Source organism: Propithecus coquereli, unplaced genomic scaffold, assembly GCF_000956105.1.
Source record: "Propithecus coquereli isolate 6110/MARCELLA unplaced genomic scaffold, Pcoq_1.0 Scaffold148, whole genome shotgun sequence".
In the NCBI taxonomy this organism is placed as follows: domain Eukaryota; kingdom Metazoa; phylum Chordata; class Mammalia; order Primates; family Indriidae; genus Propithecus; species Propithecus coquereli.
Genome location: NW_012139191.1, coordinates 3,155,382 through 3,162,325, shown reverse-complemented (window position 1 = coordinate 3,162,325; position 6,944 = coordinate 3,155,382). Strand labels below are relative to the sequence as shown.

The 6,944-nt window shown below is 40.0% G+C and overlaps 1 pseudogene; it reads right to left on the bottom strand.

Annotated features, from left to right (window-relative positions):
• Positions 1 to 605: 605 nt before the first annotated feature.
• Positions 606 to 6,944, bottom strand: part of LOC105806863 — a 27,247-nt pseudogene continuing 20,908 nt past the window's right edge.

Here is a 6,944-nt window from a genome sequence, read left to right as displayed (position 1 = left end):
TGAGCCACTGCGCCTGGCCTCACCTATAGTCCTATAGTCACGCCTATAGTCCTAGCTACTCGGGAGGCTGAGGCAGGAGGATCATCTGAACACAGGAGTTGGAAGCTGCAGTGAGCTATGATGATGCCACTGCACTCCAGCCTGGGTGACAGAGCCAGACCAGCTAGAGTCTACAATTTATGATTTTACAATAGTTGCTTTATTTCATATCTTTCTATCTGTCTACCCATTCCTCCATCAATCCACCTTATTTTTTTCATTTATTTTAAAATAAGTTGCAGGCATCAATACACTTCCCCGTAATGCTTCAGCATGTACATTATTAATTAAAGTTCAATATTTGTTTATGGTTCTATTTTTTACTTTTGGAGGTAAAATTTGCATCTGATGAAATGTACAAATCTCCAGTTTCCTGTTTTATGAGATGCACCTGTGTACCCCAACCACCCATCAAGATATAGAAACTCACCATTACCTGAGAGGGTCCCCTCATGCCCCTTCTCACTTGATCCCTGCCCCCATCCCTGGTAGCTTCTTTTCCACCATATATTAGGGGTTTTGTTTGTGGTTTCATATCTTTATTTGACGTATCTGACAATCAGCAGTTAGTTCTCATTCACGTTGACTGTCTGTAGATTTTTGTAAGTGGTAACAGGTACATAGGTAATAAAAGTATAGAGCTTGTTTGGTGTGGCTTCATCTTCATTACACTATCTGGACAACCACACATGTGGGACATTCATTATTCCTCTGGCGCAGACAGCTTTGTTGAGTATGGTATCAATGTGCACATCTGGAGTCCCCATCTCCTTCATGGCAAATTTTCAGATCTCTGTGAGCGCTCGAGGGGTACACTTCTTTTTTTTTTTTTTGAGACAGAGTCTTCCTCTGTTGTCTGGGCTAGAGTGCTGTGGCGTCAGCCTGGCTCACAGCAACCTCAAACTCCTGGGCTCAAGCAATCCTCCTTCCTCAGCCTCCCGAGTAGCTGGGACTACAGGCATGCGCCACCGTGCCCGGCTAATTTTTTCTATTTTTAGTAGAAACAGGGTCTCACTCTTGTGCAGGCTGGTCTCGAACTCCTGACCTTGAGTGATTCTCCTGCCTTGGCCTCCCAGAGTGCTAGGATTACGGGCTTGAGCCACCATGCCCGGCCTGAGGGGCACACCTCTTGAAGCCCACTTTATGGATGCACTTGTGAATGTTGGTGTAGCGTCTAGTCACCGCCTCGTCAATGGCAGAATGGCCCTTCTTCTCGACACCCTTCTTTGCAGGAGCCCTTCTGCTGGGCCCATATATTAGTTTTGCCTGTTCTAGAACTTCATATAAATGGAGTCATATGATACATACTCTCCTTTCACTCAGAATAATGTTTTTGAGCTTCATCCATGCTATTTGCGTGTATCAGTCGTTCGTTCCTTTTGAGTGCTGAATATACCATAATTTATTTCTCCATTCTCCTATTGATGGACATCCGAGCTGTATCCATTTTCTGGCTATTAGGAATAAAGCCACAATGAACATTCTGGTACAAAGGGTCTTTTGTGGGCACGTTTTCATTTATCTCGGGTAAATATGGTACAATTTTGAGCTCCTGAATTTCCATAACTATGGACTAAATTGGAGATGGTATTTTTTAGAAAGTTAAAAATTTGTCTGCTATTAATAAGAAAACTTTCTGTTATAGGCAGAGAACCAAGAAAAACTATCTTGTTTTAAAAAAGGCCAGCATGCACATGTATGTGCTGTGTTCCTGTTACGGATCAGGCACCCTGGGGGGCAGCCCTGGTTCACAACGGCAAGACTACCTCCTCCTGCTGGAAGGGCGGGACTGGTCTCCGCATCCTCAGAGCTTGCAGCAGCACCAGCACACAGCAGACATTCAATAAACACCTGCTGAGTGAATTAAATTGGGAAACATTTGTGTACCAGTTACTCAAGCAAGCTTGGGAGAGACATGACTTAAATGACATAGTTCAGGAACACCTGCCAAACATGCTTTTGGATATTCCGGGCTCTGGAAAATGACGGAGATATTAGGCTCCTAATCTAACTATTCTAGAAGTTTTAAGAATTGACACGGGAATTTGGCAGTTTTTATTAAATTAAAATGCAGTATTTCCCAGGTCCTAGTGATGCCATTTTTCACTGTCTACCCTAAAGAAATTCAAGAGCACACGAGGAGGCAGAGATAGAGGTGTTAATGGCAGAACTGTTTGCAATGGTGGAAACTGAAAATAGCCCAAATGCCTCTCAATAAGAGATTGACAAAATTAACATCATCAACTTCTGCTTCATAAGGCATTTTGTACATTCACTATACCTTTAAAATTTTTGGGTCCCCTTAGGAAAAAAACCATGAAAATAAAAACTTGTGTTTTCATTCTCAAGTAAATTCCACCAAGAACTGTGAGCACCTTTCTTACATATAAAACAAGAGATTGTGACAAATGGAACATATTATGTATGTAAAATTTGTGGGCAAAATCTTGGTTTAAAAATCATGCCAGGTCGGGCGTGGTGGCTCACGCCTGTAATCCTAGCACTCTGGGAGGCTGAGGTGGGCGGATCACTTAGCTCAGGAGGTTGAGACCAGCCTGAGTAAGAGTGAGACCCCATCTGTACTAAAAATAGAAAAAATTAGCTGGGTGTGGTGGGGTGCACCTGTAGTCCCAGCTACTTGGGAGACTGAGGCAGGAGGATCACTTGAGCACAGAAGTTTGAGGTTGCTGTGAGATAGGCTGATGCTATGGCACTCTAGCCTGGGCAACAGAGCGAGACTCTATCTCAAAACAAAACAAAACAAAAAATCATGCTGGTTAGCTGTTCGATTACTAAAAAACCAGTTGTTCTGTGAATGTATTTAATACCACTGAATCTTTCTTTTCCTTTGTGATGTTATACTAAAAACGGTTAAAATGGCAAATTTTACATTATATATATTTTATCACAATAAAAAACAAAATCAGTTGCCCTGCCGCTTCACCTGGAGTGAGGTGAGGTGACCTGATTGGGTCACTAAGTCATGTCTGTCCCAGGAAAGGTTGTGAAAAGCACAGGACACCTCCCACCTTTGACGAGACTCTGGGTTGCAGGCAAAGACCTCTTTCCGTTATCTCAGAAATCTTCATAGCAGCATTCACTGTTCATAATTATAAAAAACTAGAAAAAACCCAGATGTGTACCCACAAAGGAATGGATTAATAAATGTTGGTCTAGCCACACAATGGCATGTTGAACACTACTTTAAAAATGAGTCAACCACAGCCACACACAACAAGGAGGAACCTAAGAAACAATTGTGTATTCAGTGAAAAAATATTGACAGAAGTTGTTTCTACCCCCACCAGATCACCATCTGTCCTTCACAGTCTGGGCCGTGTTCCGAGATGCTGAATGCAACTGACTGCTGCACTGGGGCCTTCTTGTGGCTGGGTTTCAGCCAGATCCCCCAATAGGAGACACTGGTAGGACATCACAGAGCAAAAGAAAGAGAAGTTAGGAGTATTTCTTCCTTGCTCACTCATGCGCTGGAGCTGTGCTGGTAGCAGCTGTGATTCCCTGAACAATTGCGGCTCCTGTTGGGCGCTCCTAAGCCAGTGACCCAGTGACCCAGCTCTCAGGGCACCTGGTAACAGGTGTGCTCCCTGGCGCCATCAGACCTAAGGTGGTCATGGCTTTCCACGGCTGCTAGTCCCTAGGAGCTTCACTGGCACCTCGATGGTTCCCTTAACTTTGGCCACAATTGTAGTTCCTTCAATACAATCATTCATTTGAACCAGAAGAATGGGCTTTTGTTTTCTGGAGAGATCCTGGCTGACACAATCTACGTACACCATAATTCCATTTTACGCAACTGAAAACCAAGGAAACTAAACAATATGCTATAAGGGAATCCTACTATCTAGGAAAACTATTTATGAAGAGCAAAGCAAGTGTCCGATAAAGATCAGGCCGGCAGGGGAGAAAGTCAAAAGGGCGGCTTCAACAATGGGGACAAAGTTCTAATTCTTAAGTTGGACAGGCAGTTCAAACGAGTTCATTTTAATATTGAGCTTCATAAGTTACATCTCCATTATATACACTCTTTCATATGAATAAGATTTAAAAGTTAAATAAGTATGAGGGGGTAGATCTGCTAAAACAAAAGAAAAAGAAAAAAATCTCACAGAGGACTGAAATAAATGTCATGACATAACGTTATGCAATAAGGTACTTGGTAAAGCCCAGAGGCAGGAGAAAAATCCTTTGACAAATTTCTGTTATTTGAGTTCCTGAAATTTCCAAGTCATTTTTATCTGTTTTTAAGTTAGATTTATGGAGGTATAATTTACAAACAATAAAATTCACCCTTTTTAATGAATAGTTCAACGAATTTTGACAAACACATACAGCCATGTCATCACATTCAGGATATAGAATATTTTAATTATTCCCAGAAAGTTCATTTTTTTTAAAATGCCATATATATGGAATTATTAAGTATGTAGTCTGTTGAATCTGGCTTCTTTCGCTTAGCATAATGCTTCTGAGATTCATGCAGGTGGTTTTGTGTCTCATCAGTTCATTCCTTTTTTTTTTTTTCCTTTATTTTATTTCTTCCACTTTGGCCAGAAGTTCATTCCTTTTTGTTATTGAGCAGTATTGCCTTGTATAGGTGAACCGCAATTTATTTATCCATTCATCAGTTGCAGGATATTTCTATTATTTCCAATTTTTGATGATTTCATGACTAAGACCCTTATAAATATTCACATATAGGGTTTTTTGTTTTTTTGTTTTTTTTTTTTGAGACAGAGTCTCACCCTGTTGCCCGGGCTAGAGTGCCATGGCATCAGCCTTGCTCACAGCAACCTCAAACTCCTGGGCTCAAGTGATCCTACTGTCTCAGCCTCCCGAGTAGCTGGGACTACAAGCATGAGCCACCATGCCCGGCTAATTTTTTTCTATATATTTTTTAGTTGTCCAATTAATTTCTTTCTATTTTTAGTAGAGACGGGGTCTCGCTCTTGCTCAGGCTGGTCTTGAATTCCTGAGCTCAAACAATCGGCCCGCCTCGGCCTCCCAGAGAGCTAGTATTACAGGCGTGAGCCACCGCGCCCGGCCTACTTTTGGTTTTATATCTAGGAAATCTTTGGATATATGAAAATACAAAGATTTTCTCCTAGAAGTTGTATAGTTTTAGGTTTTGTATTTATGTCTATTGTCCACTTTGTTTAAGGTTTTGTAAACGATGTGAGGTAAGGGTCAAAATTCAACTTTTAGCATATGGGTTTCTAAGTGTTGCAACATAATTTTTGAAAAGACTAACCTTTCTCCATTGAATTTCCTTTGCAACTTTGTCAAAATTCTACTAGACAAATGGAAAAACACCCCATGATCATGGATTGGAAGAATCAATATTGTTAAAATGTCCATACTGCCCCAAATGATTTACAGATTTACCAGTGATTTACAAATACCAATGTCATTTTTTACAGATCTAGAAAAAACAATCCTAAACTTCACATGAAACAAAAAATGAGCCCGAATAGCCAAAGTGACTGTAAGCAAAAAGAACAAATCTGGAGGCATCACATTTTCTGATTTCAAATTATACTACAAGGCTATGATAACCAAAATAGCGTTATACTGGTAAACGGTAGGCATATAGACCAATGGAACAGAATAGAGAACCCAGAAATAAGGCTAGCCACATAGCTACAACCAACTGATCTTCAACAAAGCAGACAAAAACATACACTGGGGAAAGGACACCCTACTCAACAAATGGTGCTGGGAAAATTAGATAGCCACATACAGAAGAATGAAACTGGATCCCTATCTCTCACCACATACAAAAATTAACTCAAGATGGAGTAAAGGCTTAAAGGTAAGATCTGAAACCATAACAATTCTAGAAGAATATGTAGGAAAAACTCTTTTGGACATTCGCATGGGCAAAGAATTTATGACTAAAACCCCAAAAGCAAATACAGCAACAACAAAAATAAATAAATGGAACTTGATTAAGCTAGAAAGTTTCTGCACAGCAAAGGAAATAATCAACAGAGTAAATAGACAACCTACAGAATGGGAGAAAATATTTGCAAACTATACACCTGACAAAGGACTGATATCCAGAATCCACAAAGAACTCAAACAAATCAACAAGAAGAAAACAAATAACCCCATCAAAAAGTGGGCAAAATACATGAACAGATTTTTTTTTTCAAAATAAGATACACAAATGGCCAACAAACTATGAAAATATGCTCAGCATCACTAATCATCAGGGAAATGCAAATTAAAACCACAATGAGATACCACCTTACCCCTGTCAGAATGGCCATTATTAAAAAGCCAAAAAAAAAAATTAATAGATTTTGGCATGGATGGGGTGAAAAGGAAATGCAAAGTAGGACAACTTCTATGGAACGCAGTATGGAGAATCCTTGAAGAACTAAAAGCAGACCCTCCATTTGGTCCAGCAATGCCATTACTGGGTATCTACCCAAAGGAAAAGAAGTCATTTTATAAAAAACGCACCCAAATGTTTATCACAGCATAATTCACAATTGCAAAGATACAGAATCAAGTTAAGTGCTTATCAGCTGATGAGTGGATAAAGAAAATGTGGTGTATATCTACTGTGGAGTACTACTCAGCCATAGAAAGGAATGAAATAATGTCTTTTGGAGCAAGTTGGATTAAACTGGAGATCATTATCCTAAGTACCTCCAAAAAGGAAAAACAAATACCACATCTTCTCATTTATAAGTGGGAGCTAAACGAGGGGTATATATGGTCATAAAGTGGTATAATGGACATTGAAAACTAAAAAGGGGGAGGATGGGAGAGGAGTCAAGGATAAAAATCTATCTAGGGTACAATATACACTATTCTGGTGATGGGTACACTAAAAGCCCCAACTTCAGCAATATACAATTCATCCATGTAATAAAAAA